The 20,582-nt window shown below is 44.0% G+C and overlaps 1 long non-coding RNA gene across 1 annotated transcript; it reads right to left on the reverse strand.

Annotated features, from left to right (window-relative positions):
• Positions 1 to 3,530: 3,530 nt before the first annotated feature.
• On the reverse strand, positions 3,531 to 17,202 carry LOC140599220 (uncharacterized). The gene is made up of 4 exons (XR_012001906.1): positions 17,098 to 17,202; positions 14,634 to 14,785; positions 8,489 to 8,611; positions 3,531 to 4,383 (listed from the first exon to the last, which is right to left on the reverse strand). It is a non-coding gene; the product is annotated as an uncharacterized lncRNA (long non-coding RNA).
• Positions 17,203 to 20,582: the final 3,380 nt, after the last annotated feature.

The following is a 20,582-nucleotide window of genomic DNA, read 5'->3' on the forward strand; positions in this document are numbered from 1 at the left end:
AGAAAAGTTTAAAATTTAGAGGCTAAGTCACTTTGTTCCAAGATTAGCAGGAGCTGAGGGAGAAGCAGGAGTCTCTGGAGAATGCAGGTGCCTGAGAGGCAAAGATGGCTTCCATATGTGGGGAGACAAGGGAATATGTGCCCCCTGCAGCGGGAGAAGGAAACGAATAGTGTTAGCTCCGTGCACTGGGGCCTCCTCCTGTTTAGGACATGTTGGTCTACTCGATATTTGGACAAACAACCATCAAACATGATTTTGGGACGTGACATCTCGTATGAATGAGAAGACTGTCCCAATCACCAGTGGTGGAAGAATAGTTGGTACCACTTTCCAGATTCTGAACAACTATCTGAATTGTGTTCTTTGATTCCTTTTGTTACTCTAGCTGAGATTTTGGCAAGACCAGTATTTGACTCAAATAAATAAAATTTACAGAATCCTGCTGAATTATGTCTAGTCCAGTATGTTATTCCTCTCATTTATGACTTCACCTGGAGGACATTCAGCACTGGAACAAAACTGCTACCACATCAGCACATCAGTGAGCAGGTGGTCTCCTCTCAGGGCCCCTGCCTCAGACCACCCACCTCCATGCAGGCTGGCAATCTGCCACAGCGATTGACTTCCATCATCTCTGTGTGCTTATGTCGGGGTCCATGTGCCTAAATCAGAAGTGAGGACTTGGGAGATCCCTGCAAAGACTTCTCATTCCATTGCCATCTTCACAGTCTATAAATAAAGAGATTTTGAAAAGTGAAAAGATTCTTTATTCCTAGGGGGAGAAAAAGACATATGCAAAAGATAGGGTGGCTTCTTACCCTTTGCCCTCTCACCCTTCACTTGTGTTTGTGGTTAAGAGGTGACTCATGCATCACCGCACCCTCTGGGTTCAGGGCATACCCTGAAGGACATCAGTCACATTCTAGTGAAAGGGGACAGGTTCAGACCCAGTATGGTCTGGATGCTCTCCTGTCCACGAAAGTATCCTGATAGAGTTCAGGGAGGAAGCATCCTCAGTACCTTTTTTTATAGGCCACAGTTACACTGTGCTCAGACGTGAGCACTGTCACGTGGCTACATGGTCAAGACTCCAAATTGCCATGTCTTATTTTGGTATCACTTGGAAGATGTAGGGCCCTCAGTTGATCATCACAGGAATCCTGAGAGGCCACAGCATATTTGTCTTAGGGACTTGAGACTTAAAACCCAAGAGATTGAGTAAAGCGCACCCCATCTGCCTGTGAGCTATGTAGCCTCCTCACTCCCACTGAGAAGGGCCAGTCCCTCCTTTCTGTGGGATCCCATGACAACAGATGGGACAAGAAGTGAGAAAGTACACTCGGTTACAAAAATATAGCCTTGCACTCCTGGCCTATAACACTCACTGAATTTAAAGATGTTAAGTACCTCTGTAGCAATACAAAAGGAGATGAAGAACCTCACTAGGAATCCCATGTGCCGAGACCACCATTCCTCTCCTCCTCCCTAGCACACTCCCTGCTGAAGCATAGCACTGGCAAGCTGCCCTGGAAGATTAAAAGTCCCCTGCCCCTGTCTAGGTGTGCAGCCAGTCAGGGGATTAAGGCAGGGCACAGCCTGATTGCAACAGAGGAAATCAGACTCTCTCTCCCGCAAGTCTGGGGTCAAAATATAGAGGCCAAGGGCTGCTAAACCTACAGAGTCATCAACAGTGCTGCCTACTTGCTAAAATGTATGTATAACCTCCAAATCAGTAACAGTGGTACTTTTGCAGCCATGCACAGACATGCAAAGTGCAGATCTCTTAGTCTCTGGATGCACATCAGTTCTAGTAAGACTGCACTTGGCCTTCTTGTTTCATCTTTCATACTGTAAATGAGTGCCTTTTTGCAGTATTTAGTGCCATGTTTTATGCCTTTCTATGCTTTTTGTTAGTGATTTCACTGTGTAAAATGTCTCCCACATATCATGCTGAAGTGATACTGGGTGTTTCTAAGCTCTCCTGAGCCTGGGATGTGCCTCTCAGAGAAAACCTGTGTTAGATGAACCTCTTCCAGGCACAAGTTGTGGAGCTGATGGCCACGTGTTCAATGTTCATGTTCATGAATCAATAATATATATTAAATAAGGTGTCTTTCAACAGAAACACGCATAAAACAAGGTTTTGATCAGTTGATGAAAGTGTAATTGACAGGGGCTCACAGGAACCTAACTGTGTTTTTCCCCTAGGAACAAAGTCTCAGTGTTGGCTAGTGATGACTCCATACAACAGAACTACTAGAAGTAATCAGGATCGACTCTGAACCAGACATTAAGATTATCAGTTTCTGCCCAGGCTTGGTCAAAGCAAGGACCCATGGCCTGCAAACAGTGCTGGGGAGCAGCTGCCCCCGGAGGGGGAGGTGAGAAACTGAAGATTTGGAGAGAAGTCTGCATGGATAGGAAACCACTTGCTTCTCATTTTCATGTCCCTGTGTACTCTAGCTGTGCAGTTGGTTGCTGGAAGATCCCCCATATCCAATAGTAAACTCACTTGAGCTCAGGCAAGCATGGATGCTTTTCTGTTTCTTTTCTTTTTAATTTTATTTGTTTATTTGAGAGAGAGAGAGAAAGAGCACAAGCAGAGAGAGAGGCAAATGGAGAGGAAGAAACAGGCTTCCTGATGAGCAAGGAGTCCCATACAGGCTCCATCCCCGGATCCTGACATCATAACCTGAGCTAAAGGCAGACGCTTAACCAACCAAGCCACCCAGACACCCCTGTTTTTCTGTTTCTTACAGACACATTTTTGTAGAGCAAAACTAGCCACCCACTGCTACCAATAAACATCTCATAATAAGATCTTCAAATTGAGCACTAAGGAAATGGAAGAGAAATTTAGCAGATAAAGTTTAGATCCTGATCAATGACTAATACCCATAGTATTCCTATGCTCTGTAATTTCTAGTTACCCTGTACTTATTTGGAACAACTTCTACTTTTCTTTTTTAAAAAAGTATTAAAAAACATTTATTTAATATTTCCCTATCACCTTCTCCAAAGTATTATTTTCTCCCTTTCCTGCTTGACTTTGGCCAAAGAACTGAAATCTTGACAAAAAGATGAGGCAGGGCATATTGGTTTGGAAACCAGAGGTCACTTGTCATCAGAACTAATCTACAGCCTCTTGATTAGATGGTCTTACAAGAAATACAAACCTGTTCAGCTTTGCAAAGCTCTTTCCACTTCTTTACTGTTCAGGATAATTTGTACCTCATGCTAAAGATCAAAGCAAAGCAGAAAAGATCCAGAAAATCCAATATCTTTCTCATTTATTTAGCTGCTATGATAAAGAAAGGAAGGATTACTACAGTGTCTAGAATGACCGCTCTCTGACAACTGCTTCCTATACATCAATGATAAGGTGCTTGGTGATCTTGCAAGGTTCTTCTCTTGGCCGCCTCTTTCCTCAGAAGGATGCTGAGGACTCACACAGATTAGAGTAGTCAAAAATCACACAGAGGCAAAACTAGGATTAAAGCTCAAATTTATTTGACTTCAAAGTCGTGCTGTTTTCACTTAATTGTGTTGTTCATGAAGGAGTGGGGTAATGCCCGGAGAAAAGTTTCCATAAACTGGAGTTAGAGCAAACAACAACCCAACATTTCATATTCTTCCACAAGGATTTCGCAATCCAATACAATCTGTGATACCCTGAGGACAGACATAGAACAAAACAAACCGGCCTGCCCATTCTCGGTGGCATTAGTCACTGGAAGTTCTATTGCCAGTGACACCCACTGTTTCATCCTAAGAGCAGAAGACCCCATCTACAAGCTGCAGTTGGGCTCTAGGGTTTGTCTAGCCTTCTCACACAGTCAGAGAAGGCTCCTGTGTTCGGCCCGCAGCCCTGTTTCCCCTGGAAGCCAGCTTCCATTTCTACTGGACTGTTGTTCCTATGGATGGGAAAGGGTGAATCTGGAACATCCAGTTTCACAATCTTTAACTTGTAGTTGACTGAACTGCAGTGAGGAGGAACAAGTCTTACTCCTTTTTGAGAATAAATATATTATACTTTATACACACTGAAAAGCACATGGCTTACATTATGTGTAAAGTAAGGGTGGTAGAGTGCGCACAGCTGGAAATATTTGGCCCCGCAGTAAATGTAGCATATCTGGTCCAGAGCATTTGTATTATAAATATATGAAGTGTTTATGTGATCCACTGGTTGCCATTAATATGCCACTAAAACCCAACAAATGGCAGAGTTTTTGACACAACTTCACTGGTATCCATGCAGAAAATATTTATTCATGGTATCTCTCCAATCTGGTGCTTTTGGAACTTCTCTGTCTTCAATTCATGAATTGCACGTGTGCTTGGTGACTGATGTGTGGATGAGATCAATTAAGTGACATCATTCTACAAGGAAGAAAGCAAAATGAGACCAAATACATGCACATAAACTCTAGTTACAAGCTTCCTCTGTGATTCCCTCAAGCATTTGACCTGCAAACATAGTCACCAAATGTAAGAAGAAAGTGACCAAGGGCCCTAACTCACTTCCCCTCGCCAACGGACACCAGGTTCTGAATATGCTCTGCCCTGTCTTCTGAAACTGACCCCGTGGGAGACCTGAGCCCTGCAGCTCAGCGACTGTCCCCCCTCTTGAGGGTTCTGATGCCCAAGGAAAGGAAGCTGCCTCACCGGTGGATGGAGGCAATGTCCCCCAGGCCCCAGTTTCTTAGGAATCTCTGCAGAGTCCCCAGGTACCACCTACTCTCCTGTATCTTTCAAGAAAATACAATGGCATAAAACAATTGTGCCACTGGTTTTCAAGAATTGCTCTAAAATTTGATCTTTTGCCTGTAAACCCGACGATATCTCAAAACGTCATTTAACAATGTGACCTAAGCCTCTCTTTCACTGTCCACACCACTTGACAGCAAGTGCTATGGTCACACCCTGCTTACCCATTCTCTCTCAAGTCAAGAATTATTTCAGCTACTCCTTTCCCCTCTCCTCTGGTTTTCTTTTCTTAACCCACGTGCAACTGTCTGATCATCCATCATGTAAAGAGTGGATGTGCATGCCTCAGAGTGCCCTGTGCCCTGGGCGAGGGCAGCAGAGCTGGCCACATGGACCATCCTCTTTGTGCGGCAGCTTGATGCTCTCTACAGCTTGGACCAAGGGCTACACATATTCCATGCTCATGAATACATTTTGGCCCAGTGATCATGTAAATTACAATATTTGGGTGTGCATCCAGATTGTGCCAAGATGGAGAAAGTATAAAAAGAAAAAGCAGCTGCAAATTAAGTGAGTACATCCTTGCTTGCGAGAGTTTGGTTTTATGTTGGCAGATAAGGTGTGGTGGTCACTGAAAATGACAAATTTGGAAGAGCTCGGGTGGGGGCACGGGACCTCGAAAAAAATGACAGGCAAAGCTGTCTCTGACAAAAGCCAATTTTCAGTTCCAGAGAAAATCATGGTTGGATCGTCGCACTTCAATTCATGCATTTCTTTGTTTTAACTTCTTCATTTGTGAAATACAGTGCCATCGTTCTACTTAATGGCATTATAAAATAATCAGTGAAACATGGTAAATTTGAATTATCTGTGCACATCTTGAATCTCCAGTAAATAATAGAGGAAGGAGAGGTGGAAATCTGAAAGCCTCCATAGGATAATGGAACCAGGAGCCATAATCAACCAGGTGTTTGTGAGGAAGAAATCATTCCATAGACAACTTGATTGCTTTTTTGATGGAATTACAAGATTTACAGATGAAAGCAATGCAGTTGATGTAATATGTCTAGAATGACAATTAAAATACATTTGATACAGTATTGCACAAAATCCCATTTGCAAAATCCATTTGTATGTGTTGGGACTGTCACTAGAAGAGAAAGCCAGGCAGAGACTGCCAGCGCATGAAGAACAGATAGTACTATCTTCTTGTTACATACTTTAAACCCTAACTTACAAAAACAACAACAAAACTGACCTTTGATTCTGAGTTGAAAATCTGTTTAAAAATCAACAGTCAAAAGATTGTCATACATATTGACCTCGTTGAATATCTGGAATTTTCGACATGGTGCCAAAAATTGATAGGACTTTGGATCATCAACCAGAGATTCTTGAGCAAAAACTAAGAGTGGCATAAAGCTCTGGTGACATAAAGAAGCATAGTGTGTGCCCTTGGAGCTCTAACTGAGGACAGTATAATTGATGTGTTGGAGGCATTTGCTAAAAAGTGACTCACAGTGAAATATAATGCATGCTTTGAGGGCATGGGAAGAAACAGCCAAGAATTTCAGGGCAGAAAAGGATGTAAGAGAGAAACCCCAATGCGAGTGGCTTACAAGAGGGCCCAGTGGCAGTGAGTGTGTGTCCAGTGGGGGGACAGAGTCTTCAGTAACCAGCGCCCACCACACGTCATCACACACCTATACAGGTGAAGTCTAACACAAAACTAAACAAATGCAGGAACACCTGCCACGAAATAGAAATCAGAAAGCACAGCGCTTCCCGACTGCAACGTCAGGTACTAAAGAATATGAAGCGGCATTTTCAACTTAGAATTCTAACATCAGTCAAAATGTCACGTGGCGCGGAAGAATAATGACCTTTTCTGGCATGTGAAGACCTGGGGATAGAATTCAATACATATGAGGGAAAAAAAGGAAGCATTCATCTCCAGTTAAAGGATTAATAAGCCAGGAGATGGAATGAAAACACACTGCCTGGCTCTGCAAAAAGAAGCAGATGTACAAATGTAAACAGGGGTTCCTACCTACCCAGGTAGGGGACACGATGTCAGTGTGGGGATGAGCCAGACATGGGGACACGATCTCAATATGGAGATGAGCCAGACATGGGGACACGATGTCAGCGTGGGGATGAGCCAGACAGAGGAACATTATGTTAATGTGGGGATGAGCCAGACTTGGGGACATACTGTCAATGTGGGGATGAGCCAGATATGGGGACACCTTGAGGTTGGTCCCACCAGCAGCTGGATGCTGTCCCTAGTACAGTGGAAGCCGTCTTTATTGCTTACTGGGTAACACAGCTTGAGAATGACCCAGGGCGGGGCTGGGGGGGTTGCGGTGGTGGGGAGGCACTTCTCAACTGCCTTTGACCAGATGGGAGCCACAGATTATTCCTGTCTCTGCTTCTCAAAGAGGCAGCCCACCACTGGTAGCCAAGCATGGCAGGAGGAAGAAGGCCGGTTCCCTGCCTCAAGCTGAGACCAATGTTGTGCTGCAGACCCCTTTCCAGAGCTCCCATGGGATCAGGCGATCATCACTCCAGGCGAGAACACAGCTTTGACTACGTTTGGCTCCATTGAGTTTCTGCCACTTGCAACAAAGAACCTAAGACAGCATCCTTAACATAAACAGGGAAGTTCAGCGGTGAATCATTATCTTGTTTTAGAGACAAGATAATTAGCTTGTTCTTGGACACATTGAGGTGGAGATGCCCAAGGCGTAAAGAAATTTGTATAACAGCCCTTTGCTAAGAGAGAGGAATCAATGACATTGAATACCGGATATAAATCTTGGGCTGGGTACTGAATCTTTCCATTGAAATAAAGTTGTAGGAGGGGTATTCCTGGGGAATGTTCAGGCACTGATATTAATAGGGCTGTCAGATTCCGTGAATGAAAATAGAGGACATCTAGTTAAATCAGTGAATTTGCCCACAAACAGCAAACAGTTTTTAGTATGAGTTATCCCATGCAATATTTAGGACAATCAACACTAAAAATGTGTCATTGTTTCTCTGAATTTCAGCTTTAACCACATACCCTGTATTTTTTCTGACTGCCCAGTTAGTAAGGCGCCTTTGTAAGCTGCCAGACACCATGATGTTTTTTTACCTTTAAAAAGAGCCATTGCTTTTCTAAAATATTGAGGAGATACAAGACGACTATAAACTACATGTAGGTTACAAAGAGTAGTGATGAGATTAGAGCTCTCGTGCCCACCAGCTACCAGTGTAAGAAAGATCACGCCCCTTAACTCAGGAGGTCTCGTCCACCTTCCCCATCTCCCTGCCAGCATTTCCTGTCACACACCACCTTAGTGGTCTGCTCAGCATTGCTCTTTTAATTGTGCAAGCTGTCATCTACACGGATTATTACGTACAGCACAAGTGCAGTATAAGAAATTATACAGAGAAACCTGCATAACCGCCCTCTGGGGCCAGAACATGATCAGCGTCCACCCGGGAAAGTGCCCCCTGGAAACCTCCCTCATGGTATTCGGCTCCCCTCCCCTATAGAAAACCACCATCCAGGTTTCTCGTGAAAATCACTTTCTTGCTTTTCTTTACAGTCTTGGCATCTTCGTGTAGATTCCTCAGCGATATTATTTCCTTTTTCCATCCTTGAAACTTACATTAAACGGAATCATTTATTTAAAGTGGATATTCAGCATTAGTGTGGTAGGGTTGCTGTAACAAAATACCACAGGCTGGACATCTTAGCCAACAGAATCCCCCCCCCCCCCCAACTCACAGAGTTCTGGAGACTGGAAGTCCCAGATGAAGGTGTTGGCACGTTTCTCCTGGAGCTGCAGACGGTCACCTCTGGCGGGTTCCTCATATGGCCTTTTTTCTGTGTGTTCATGGGTGTCTCTTTCTGTTTTCATAAGGACACCAGTCATATGGGATTAGGGCCCACCTCAGTGATCTCAGTTATTTTAATTATCTCTTTAAAGGCCCTACGTCCAAATATAGTCACACTGCATGGCGGGGGGGGGGGGAGGTTTACATGTCCACATATGGATAGGGGAACCCAATTAAGCCTAAGATGCATTCTTTTGTGAAATTTCCCCCACCCCAATACTGTATTTGTGGAGTTTGCCCATTTTGCTGGACACAGTAATATATTGCCATCTAGATTCCCATTGTGTATATCTAAATAACTTCACTGTCACTATTTACAGTCGGTGAACACCCAAGTTATTTCCAAGTTTTGCTTTTAGAAAAAAACACTGCTTCGTACATTTCTCTCACTGTGTCTCCTCGTGTACAAACATAATATATAAACACATACACACGGTGGAATATTACTCGGCCATGACAAAAGGATGATATCCTGTCATTCACTAGGTTGGACCCGGATCAGGTTATGCTGAGTGAGATGAGTCAGACAGAGAAAAACACATATACCATATGATTTCACATATACATGAAATCTAAAATAACTAAACCAACAAGCAAACAAAAATGGAAATAGACTCATAAATACAAGGAATACGTGGGTGATTGCAGGAAGAGAAAGGCAAGGGAGGATGGAAGAAACAGCCAAAGGAGATTAAGAGCTACACACTTTGAGTTGCAGCGTAGGTAAGTCATGGGGGTGTAACATGCAGGGTAGGGGATATGGTCAACGACACTGTAACAACTTTCTACAGCGACAGAGAGAGTGACCATTTCATGATGTAGGTAAGTATCAAACCATTGTGCTATACACCTGACACTGATACAATGCTGTGTGCCAATTATTCTTCAATTTAAAAAGTTTATTGCCTGAAGTCATAGTATTCTCTTATTAGTATCTTTTTCATGTGTACAACTATGGTTATAAACCCCCATCTCATTCTTTTTTTTTTTAAAGAGTTTATTTATTTATTCATGAGAGACCTAGAGAGAGGCAGAGACATAGGCAGAGGGAGAAGCAGGCTCCTCACAGGGAGCCTGATGCAGCACTCGAACCCAGGACCCTGGGATCATGACCTGAGCCAAAGGCAGACGTTCAACCACTGAGCCACCTGGAGCCCCACCTGCATTTCACTCTTGATTGCTGTCCCTGAGACTGTTTTCCCCTTTGCCAGTGTTTTGTTAATTTTATGACTATTTTGATATACTCCATATTATGTTTATATCTCATTAATTTCTTCTATTTGTATTTTTACCTCACTTCATTAGAATTACTTGGTAGTCTATATGTACTTCCTAGATCATATTAGCTGAATGATTTTCACTGTGAGATCGTACAGTTAGCACCAAGTTTTGGTTGCTCACATGCCACAAGGTTTGCTATGCAGTATTTTCACTATCATGAAGTTCAGGGTATTGTATTTTTTTATTTGACTCCTGAGTTCTTTGGTAATGTGTTCTGTAACTTCCAAACTTGTCTGAGTTTTCAGGTTATCTTTCAGTTACTGGGTGCTAGCTTAAATGCATTATGTTCAGGGAGCACAACCTGTGTGGCTTCAGTACTGTGTAATGTGTTAAAATTGGCTTACTAGCCGGCACCTGATCCATTATTATCAATGTCTCAGCTGTCTTCTTAGTTAAGAGATACAGTGTTCTGCATATGACGACTGAGCCTGTTTCCTTCCTCATGTGGTCCAGAGCTTCTAGATCATTCTGTGTTTGTCTGCTTGTTCCATCATAGTTACTGAGCCCAGTGTGCTAGAAGTCAGCCCCTGTGATTATCTATTTCTTCTGTCAATTATTGCTTTATAGGTTTTGGCATGCTTGCATTATTAGGCACATGCAAATCCTAGGTGGGTTTTTTTGGGAGGGGTGGGTATATTTAACCCCTTATCACTGTGTGTAACCTCTATGTCTATTAATGCTTTTTGTTGTAAAATTTACCTTATCCCACAGTAATATTGCTACATCATGTTTCTTTGGTAAAATTTTACAAAGAATCATTTCCTAACTTAAAAAAAAAAACTTAATTTATTTGAGAGAGAGAGAGAAGAAGGCAGCGAGCACAAGCAGGGGGAGGGGCAGAGGGTGAGGGAAAAACAGATTCCTGCAGGGAGCAGGGAGCTCGATCCCAGGACCCTGAGATTATGACCCAAGCCAAAGGCAGACGCTTAACCCACTGAGCCACCCAGGTACCCCATTTTCTGACTTTTAACATTAATTCTTTCAGAATGCTTATATCTGTTAAATTTATTTTTTTCATTCAGGCTGAAACCATCCTGGTTTAACCAGGCACTTCATCCCTTTATAGTTAGTGGGATGGCTGATGTGTTTTGATTTTATTTACTATTTAATTTTATGTTTTCTACTTGTCCCAGATTTGTGTACTTCTTCTTTCTCCCTTTCTAAAATTGACCACTTTTTCATTCCATCTTTTCCTCCATTTGTCTGGAATTATGTACTCTCTCTATTCTTCTAGTGATACTCTAGAAATTGCACCAGACATGGCTCATTTACTTAAGTTCAAAGTTAACCAAAATATTCACCGTCTGAGATTACATACAGACTCGAAAACAGTGACTTTGTTGCCCTCCATCCTAATAAGAATTGTTAATTTTTGACTAAACAACTTTTCTTCATGTCTTTAACCCCATAAGAAACCATAATTATTGTTTTATATATGTATTATTCATCTAGTTTAACCCACACTTTTACCACTTTCTACTCTTTCTTACTTCCTCATTTCTGATGTACCATCTGGAATACCTTTCCTTCTGCTTAAAGTGTATCTGCTGGAATTTCCCTTAATTAGAGCTTCTTGGAGTCGAAATCTTTCAGCATTTGTTTTTCTAAAAATATATTTATTTTGTCTTTATTATTTTAAGATATTTTGTTGGATCAGAATCACAAGCTGGCAGTATTTTTTTCCACAAAAACATTGAAGATATTTCATCATCTCCCTTCCATCATTACTGTTAATATCACAGAAAATTCTGTCATTCCTCTGGGTGTATGATTTGAACCTGAAGTCCACAGTTATGTGATTTCTTTTATGCTGCTCTTTTTGTGAGGGCACTGTTATTGCATGGCCCCGGCATGATGAGAGGCAAACGATTTCAAACCCTGACCCTGGAGACCCTTCCTCTCATCTCAAGTCCTTGTGTCTACATGAAGACCAGGATCAGCTACTGTCTGGAGCCCTTGTCTCTGCTAACAACCACAGGGCACAGGCCCACCTACCCAACACTCAAGCTTTTCAGTATAGCTCCTATTCTGGAATAATCTTCAGGGTTTCCTTTTTTCTTGGGAGGTTGGCTTTCTATTTAATTTCTGTTCTCCTTGCATTTTTACTTAGCATATCTAGGTATTTGTAATAGGAGTGTTCTACTTCAATTTTGCCAAGCACGCTGCTGGAACCAGAAGTCCCAGTACTGGCTATGTCTGTCTAGCTTGTATTTAAATTTTTCCAGAGCGTGGCAAAATACGAGAGGCTTCCCAATTAATTCAGTGACACTTCTGTAAGCCTGATATATTTTTAAAAAATTGTACTCACAAATCAGGAGGAATTATTGGCCAATTTTCCTTATGAATAGAGATATTTTTAAAAATTAGCAAATTGAATCCAGTAGCATATTCCATCATAATGCATCACCATCAAGTAAAATTTATTCCAAGAATACAAGAATTGTTTAACCTTAGGGTATATATCAATACGATTCAACACATTGCAAAGAATGATGACTTGAAAGATTACTAAGATAATATTAATTTTAAAAATCAGGATATTAAGTCTTTGGAGAATAATTCCATTTTTATCCAAAAATATATGTATCTCTTTGCAGCCCCACAGAGGCCAGGATGAGCACACAGAGATGCTTACAGTGCCTCCTCCCAGGGGCAAGATCACAGGTGACTTGTTTCCTCCATAATACTTTCCTGAGCTTTCCAAATTCTCCGCCACAAGGTAAGTGTTACCACCTGTTAGAAATTACGTTGAAGTTTCAGTCTCTCTTGTCAACCATGCAGATTGAAGCCCTCACTCTGGCTGCAGGGACCCCCCAGAATTGTTAGGTCTCTTCTAATACTTTTCCAAAAAAGGACCTCTAAAAAGAGTACTGCCACACCCAGACATCATACTCCTTCTCTGAGCCACCTTATTGCTCAATTTACTTGCTCACAGCATCTACCAAATCAAATGCTTTCAATTAAACCCCAGCTTCATTGTGAGGGTGCCCAGCTGGGTCAGTTGGAAGAACATCAAATCTTGATCTCTACGTCAAGTTCAAGCCCCATGGTGGGGAGGGGGGGAGTGTAGAGAGTACTTAAATAAATAAAATTTTCAAATAAATAAATAAATGCTAGCCTCATCCTGCTCCCTGCAGTGGGACTTTCCAGTCAGACACAACACAGAGTCTTTATTTTTTTCCCCCAATCTCTGTAGCCTTGAAGTCCCCTCACACAACTTGGTATTGAATTCAGTAATAATTTGTCATTTTTCCTGGTAACCGTTTGCACATTAATCCAAAGCCAGCATATGTATATCAAAAAAGCACAAACTTTTTCATGGTTTTCATAGATTTTACATTTTTCATTTATTTTATATCTCAGCCACCAGCACATTCCATAATTCAATACACAAAATCGATAAAATAGGTGGTAAACCTGGCTCATTAGATATTAGTGAAGAAACAGCACTCTTGAGGAAAAAAAAATATGAAAAAAGCCCAGCACATTTTTTGGCTCTCCACTATAGCAAGACAAATAAAATTTAAAAGAGAAGTAGCCCACAAAACTATGTGTGCCTTCGGTGAAAGGAAACCGATGCTAACTTAACCAAAATGTGAAATATTCAGTCTACTTCCCTTCCTCCCCCCTTTCTTTCTTCTCTGCTAATAAAGGTCTGATCATCACTGTTTTGCAAATTGACTAACCAAGGCAGAAAAGCTGAGTGCCTGACTTGCAACTTGCGGGGATGACATCCACAAACATGGCAGGTGCTCTAGGCTCATGCTGGAACGATAAGCCCAGCAGACACTGGGTTACCTAGACTGTAAATGAGAACAAGAATCTATGTAATTACTGAGAGGAATAAATCAGTATTTGCAATGGAAGCCCATCCCCTGAAAGTTTACCAAAGTCTGAATATTACTGAATTAGCTACACACTTCCTGAACAAAAGAGAAGCATGCAGACATAGGATGCTACAGGAGGAAAATGTGTGATTAACTTATTTCACAGAAAGTCTGCATTAGGATCTGTCTGTAGTGTCTAGTCCTCATTTGGCACCTGATAATGTCACAATCACCCCCTACACTATTGTGATTGGGGTTGGGAAACATGACATGACATGTGGGTCTGTTCTTCCTGTCACTTGATAGATACCCACCCTGGGACAATATTTCAACTCTCTGCCTTGTAATGTATCCGTATTTGGAATGGGGACATAACATCTGCATTAATGACTTCACAGGCTTGGTTGTGAAGATGGCATATATGAAACGGCTTTTTTAAATGGCCAGATTTAGGGGCACCAGGGTGGCTCAGTCGGGTATGTGTCTGCCTTTGGCTCGGGTCATGTTCTCGGGATCCTGGGATGGAGCCCCACGTTGGGCTCCCTGCTCAGCGGGGATCCTGTTTCTCCCTCCCCATCTGCCGCTCCCCCTGCTTGTGCTCTCTATCTCTGAAATAAATAAAATCTTCAAAAAGTAATAAAATAAATGACCAGATTTAGTAGGCTAGAAATAGTGCTGAGATTATAGCAGTTGGGAGGAAAAGTGGTTTACAGAAATCTGATGAAGAGCTGCTGTATCTCCTACAGAGAAGGAGGCAGGTGACAGGCGGGGCGCTTGCAAAGGTAGGGACAACAACAGACTCCAGCTCACAGCTACAACCAGGATTGTGTGTGAAGACAACCCTTCTAAGAAGAGCTACAAACACTGAACAAAGCACCAAAAAAGAGGCAGGTAAAGACATTCACAAGCACCCAAAGCAACCAAGACCTGAGGATGTCGGGCTCCAAAAGGAAGCTCAGTTCCACACTCTGCTTCACCCTGGAGGCTCTGCGATCTGTGGCTCTGCTGAGGCCAAATCTACCAGCAGGAATCTGCGGCTCCGAGGGTTCAGTGTCTGCCAGGATTCCTGAGGGCACCCCCTGCGTGTCGGAGAAGCCCCAGGGCAGAAAATGAGAAGCACCTGACATCATGGGGACTGGCATCTCTGCAAAATTCATATCCACCCATAACCTCAGAATTTAACCTTATTTGGAAACAGTGTCTCTGGAGATGGAATTAGGTAGATTCAGATGGGGTCACACTGGAGAGGGTGGTCCCTGGACCCGAGTGTCCTTATGAGAAGGAACAAGGACACAGACACCCAGAGGGAGACCACACGATGGGGGCAGATGCTGTGGGGAGGCTCCAGAGCCCAGACCCCCAAAGGCTGCCCCCACCCCGGAGGACAGGAGGAGGAGGCGGAGGCTTCCATTCCCCGCCATGCTCAATGTGTACTCATTCGTTACAGGTGCCTCACAGACATAGTGTGGACCCCAACTGGGGGCTAGGGGCTGCAGATTCCCCAAGCTGCCTGAAGATGGAGCAGAGCAGGTGGCTGCAGGTGAGAATTCACAGCAGCGCCCCACCCCCAGCCCACTCACTTCCTGCTGCCCAAGACCAGGGGCCTCTTTCCCCACTGCTAGTGCTGTGGGCCCTGCCCACCCCACCTTTCCCCTCTCTCTAGGATCCCGAGTTGGTCGGGTGAGGTTATACTGCTTCCCCAAACATTTTACAGCTCATTATACTCTCCCTGCCCTTAAACCATTCCTCTGACTTTACACGGGGAAGATGCAGACTCCCCAACAAGCAAAAAACGATCCCCCAGGCTCAGCCAGCTGGGGAGAACAATCCTGAACCCTCCTGTCTTCATCCACTCCCACTTCCTGAGGCCACACCGCCTCTGCCCCACCTCCACCCCCAACGCATATCTCTGTCTCTTAGGTGGTAAAAACATCATTTCTTTACCAAGCTGTGTTCCAGGGACTGGAGCTATAATTGAACTCCTACCTCTCCCCTGATCAGAGGAGGAATTAGATCTATTATGCCTGCCACATGTCTTTTATGATGCGAAATTATATTTGATTGCTCATGATTCATTTGTAGCAGCAGAACTGACCCTCTTTTGTACATTTGACTTGTCACCGGAGTTGTACAATATTATTGATTGAGACATTGACCCTAGTATCTATTAGGGCTTCCTTTACCTTAATGGTTTGTTTAGATTTATAAATCGATTATTTTGATAGTTTTAGTTGTACTAATAAACTTTCTCACATCGAGTGAAAATTGACTTGCCCTGATCTCATCATTAAGCCCGTGGCCAGTAGACTGCATTGAGCATAGCCTGCAACACCCAATCACATGTCGTTATGGAGAAGCTGGGCGCCTGATTCCTGATTTATAACAATTTCATAGCATGCTATTTGCACAGTTTATATTGTTCCTGGAAGTTAAACAGAAAGCCATAATTTACAGAGGAAAGACTTAGAGTTTCTGGCCTTTTCAATTTTGGAAAGGGTGGGTAGTTGCTGGTGCTCTTTAAATTCAGACGATGCTCCTCTCTGAAGCAAGGTCTGCAGCTTTTCCTTAGGCTTAAACCCATCAAAGTCAATTATTGGAGTAAGTTCCCTGTATTGCCAATCCTCATTCCTTCTCTTCCTCTTTCTCCAACTGCTTTTACTGGCCATTTACACTGGTTGTATTCATTGGCCTTGATCCTCTGCCTCTCAGAGTGAGTGAAGCGCTGGAGATGAGTTTTCTCAGCAAAATCAAATGCATATTGTCATGCTTTGATATGTATTGACATTGTTTCTTGTAAAAAATGTCTGTGGACCACTTTTTCATTTTTTTAAAAAGATTTTATTTATTTATTCATGAGAGACACAGAGAGAGGCAGAGACACAGGCAGAGGGAGAATCAGGCTCCCCATGGGGAGCCTGATGTGGGACTCAGTCCTGGAACTCCAGGATCATATCCTGAGCTGAAGGTGACACTCAACCACTGAGCCACCCAGGCATCCCATGGACCACCTTATCAGTCTATTTTCCTATTCATTTGTTGGTATTCTTTGAGTCTGTCTTTAACCTAATGATATTTAAATGTTGTCTTTCAGTCACATAAGCCATTCTTGAATCACTCTTTTCAAAACAACAAAATACTTTATAAAGATTATTGAGTATTTGCCAGGCCCAGTGCTTGAGGGATCAAAGAGTTAAAAACATAACCCCCTGCTTTTGAAGAATTCACAGTCTGGTAAGAAGGCAAGCATATGAGGAAATAATTCAAATTCATTACATATCACTTATAAGTAGGTTCCGCTACAAATAACCTTGGCTTACTAAGTAGAAATTCTCTATCTTTCCAGAGCTATTGTGGTGGGTTTGCCACCAAAGATCTTAGAGACTCAACCTACCTCTAGCTCACCATTTCATAATCTCTAGGATACATCCCTTTTTCTCATGTTCCAAAAGAGTTGCTAGAGCACCAGCAGTCATAAGTACATTTCAGTACACAGGAAGGATGAAGGACTATGAAGAAATAACAAAGGGTATACACAAGTTATCTATTAAGTACAGTTTCTAGATGCTGTCGGTCAATACATCTGTTTGTATTTCACCAGCCAGAACTCAGTCATATGACCACACTTGCAAAATATAATCTTACTAAACAACAGCCACTGGCCCAGATATAAATAATGATTCTACTTCTATTAAAGACACACACACACACACACACACACACACACACACACACACACACAGACAATGAGGGACAAACATTTGGTTGAACTATATGTAACTGCTAATTTTTGATGTTTCTTGATCTATAAAAAAGTCAGTTACACATAGTTCACACACACACACACACACACACACACACGAGTGGTCTCTGCTGTACCATGTGGCACAGGATTGTGCATGTGAAGAAGAGTAGTGAGGACACAGTAACTGCTGGAGGATCTGGGGGAGGCTCCCAGGAGGATGTGGTATTTGAGTTCATTCCACAGGGTGGGTTCTAGTCATTAGAAGGGGGAGAGGAGTGTGTAGTCCAGCCATGGCCCAGATTTCCTGAACCATTAATGAGATGCTTGAGCCCTGATGTGGGTTTGGACTGCTTGCTATTTAGGGCACGTGGTAAGAAGTAGGTTGGAAGATTGATGCGATAGGACCAGATTGGAAGTCTGTAGATGCCATGCCATGGGGTTGGGACTTAGTCTTGTCATCAGTAAGGGTGCAATGGAGTTGGATTTATTTTTTTAGAAAGAATAACACTTAGGTGATGATGAATGGAATCCACACCTTTTCTTTCTTTTTTTTTTTTTTTAACACCCAGAAAGGATCTTTTTAGATACTTTAAGTGGCAAGTATCTAAATACATGTGCAGGTTGCAGCTGCTGGTTTTATCCTGGACCTATTTTGTAGGCCATTTCCCCAGAAGATGAACGACACAGAGAGGAATGACCACCCTTCTTCTTCTTGCATTCAGGTGTGAGACTCAGCCTGGCAATAGGGGTCACCTGCCTGTGGAAGAGCTAGGCAAGCAGGGTGCTGCTTCCAGGTGAAGCGTCAGCCTGGGAAGTCCTTAGGTCAGAGAGAAATGGCTACAAAGCCAAGCTCCCTGCACTTTGAAGGGGCAGCTTGGCCTGAGAGAAGGCTGACAATTTCTGCATATAAGAGCCTCCACCGATTCAGCTTCTCTCTGGGGTCTCAGGGCACCCGGCCCCCCTTCAGCCACTTGCTGGCACAATACCACCCTAGCCTGCTGCTTCCCACTGCTGGGCTCACATGTTTGAATGCCCAGCACCAAGCATCCTCCCCGCTGACCCCCCCCCCCCCCAGAAAGGGAAGCCCCATGAGAGCAGGATGGGTGGCCTTGCTTTGAGCTTTCGTGGTTGCCATGGCAATGCATCCTGGTGCCCCCCTAATGGGTCTGCTGGAGCTCTTGCCTCTGACTGGGTCAGTCCTCTGCCCCCACTAAATTTGCAGCAGCCTGAGGACCTGGGTCTGAGCAGACACACCCCCATGTCTGGGCTGCTAATGTCTTCCCATATTCCTGACGGTTCTGTTCCTCCCCGTTACCACCAGCAAAAGCTCCATCATTCAAACCAGACATTCCACTCCCTGAGCTCAGCCTCCTTCGATCCCATCAGTCCCCTTGCCTGCATCATCTCTCTCCCTCCCCACTTCCCCACTTAGAGGCTCTGTGGACCCTCAGTGGCTTTGTCCCAAGGAGCCTGGGTCCTTGCTCCTCCCCCGGCCATCAGTCTGCCTGGGAACTGGGAGGGGGTGTGACTCAAAGTCTGCACCATCTCTGCACCTGTGCCCACACAGAGCATCCTGCAGCACCTCACACAGCCAGGTGTGTCAGGACCACTGGGAACCCGTGGCCATGACCCTCACCAGACCCATGGCACCTGACCTGCCCACCCAGTTTCTTTAGTCAGCAGCACTATTGTGCCTGCACCACACCACTATCCCCCGCCATCCATGCTCTGCAGCTGCCTCCTGCCTGCCTGCTTCGCCACTCAGCTTCCCAGTCTGCAGGTGTCTGTGCACTGCAAGGGTGACTTGCTTCAGACTCCTTGGGAGCTAACATCTGTGGCCTGGCTGCCATTTTCCTATGCCATCTTGGGCCTGATGTTTCCATCCTGGGACCTCATGCCTCTCTTATTTCTCTACCTGCATCAAACAAGCATGTAGTTATTATTTTCTCAACTTTCTTGAGACTGAGCTTCATACTGTTTCAGATCTGAGACTTGCACACGCTGTTTCCCCGTGGTCTCTCTCTGTCAGCTCCCTACCACTATGCCCAATGAGCCCCTTTTCATGCTCAAATAGCCACTTGGAAGTCCCTTCCCAGGGATGGCTTTCTCTGGCTTCTCTGCCTTGCTTAGGGCCCTCAGGATGATGCTCCCATCATGTCATCCAGTCCTAGCTGCATTTAGTGTATGGTTATGATTGCATGGTTGAGCTCTAACCTCTCCACTGTCTTCTAAGAGTTCAAGCTCTGGGTCCCTGTGTGCTCCCTGCCCAGGGTCCAGGGGGTAGCAGTTCCCAGGTGGAAGTGAGCCACAGAACATTGTTGGGGGCCAGGATGACCCCAAAGACAATTTCCAAAATTGCATGATGACCCTCAATTCCTTGACAACTGGTCCTCCATGCCCACTGAGCCTATCTGGCACACAGGGTTAGGGTTCCTCCTTGCATGAGAATTGGGAAGTAGGGAAGGGAACAGAAGTGGACAGAGTTCTTGGGTATGCAGAACGCTCCTGCTGAGTCTTTACCACCTTCCTCTGAAGCCGATGACTACCCAAGGGCCATGATCCCTGTGGATTGTGCTGGCACTGAATGCTCACTTCTGAGGGGTGATGGCCACAACCCAACCCAATGTCACACAAGCAATAAGAAGCAGTTCTCTATAAAGAGGTTGAGAAGTTAAGGTGTTCATGGGTTTAAACTGAAAGACGAGCACAGATTAGAATTTGAGTGACTCACAGAACTTGTGTACATCTACTGCCCAAGACCACAGGAGATCTACCCAGGAGGACATAGTGATGATGTCATAACACATGCCCCAAGGCTCTCAGACCATTGCCACCATGCACCCCCACTGTGCAAGGTGTAAATGATATCATTACTAAGGTAGAAGTTCTTAGCCAATCACGGCTTGATTTGTTAGGAAAAGAGAGAAAATGAGCTAAAACTGTGATTTTGCACTTACAATGTGCCACCAACAGGTTTTCCCAAGAGATCCTTACCTTGATTGACTGTTCTCAGCATTAGGGTTGAAGAAACTAGGACCATAAGCAAGGCTGTTGAGATGTGCTTTTCTGACAAAATGAAGGAGAGGCCTGGGAAGTCAGGCTCAGGCTGAATGGTTGTTTCTCTGGGGTGGTAG

This window comes from Vulpes vulpes, chromosome 6 (assembly GCF_048418805.1).
Source record: "Vulpes vulpes isolate BD-2025 chromosome 6, VulVul3, whole genome shotgun sequence".
NCBI lineage: Eukaryota > Metazoa > Chordata > Mammalia > Carnivora > Canidae > Vulpes > Vulpes vulpes.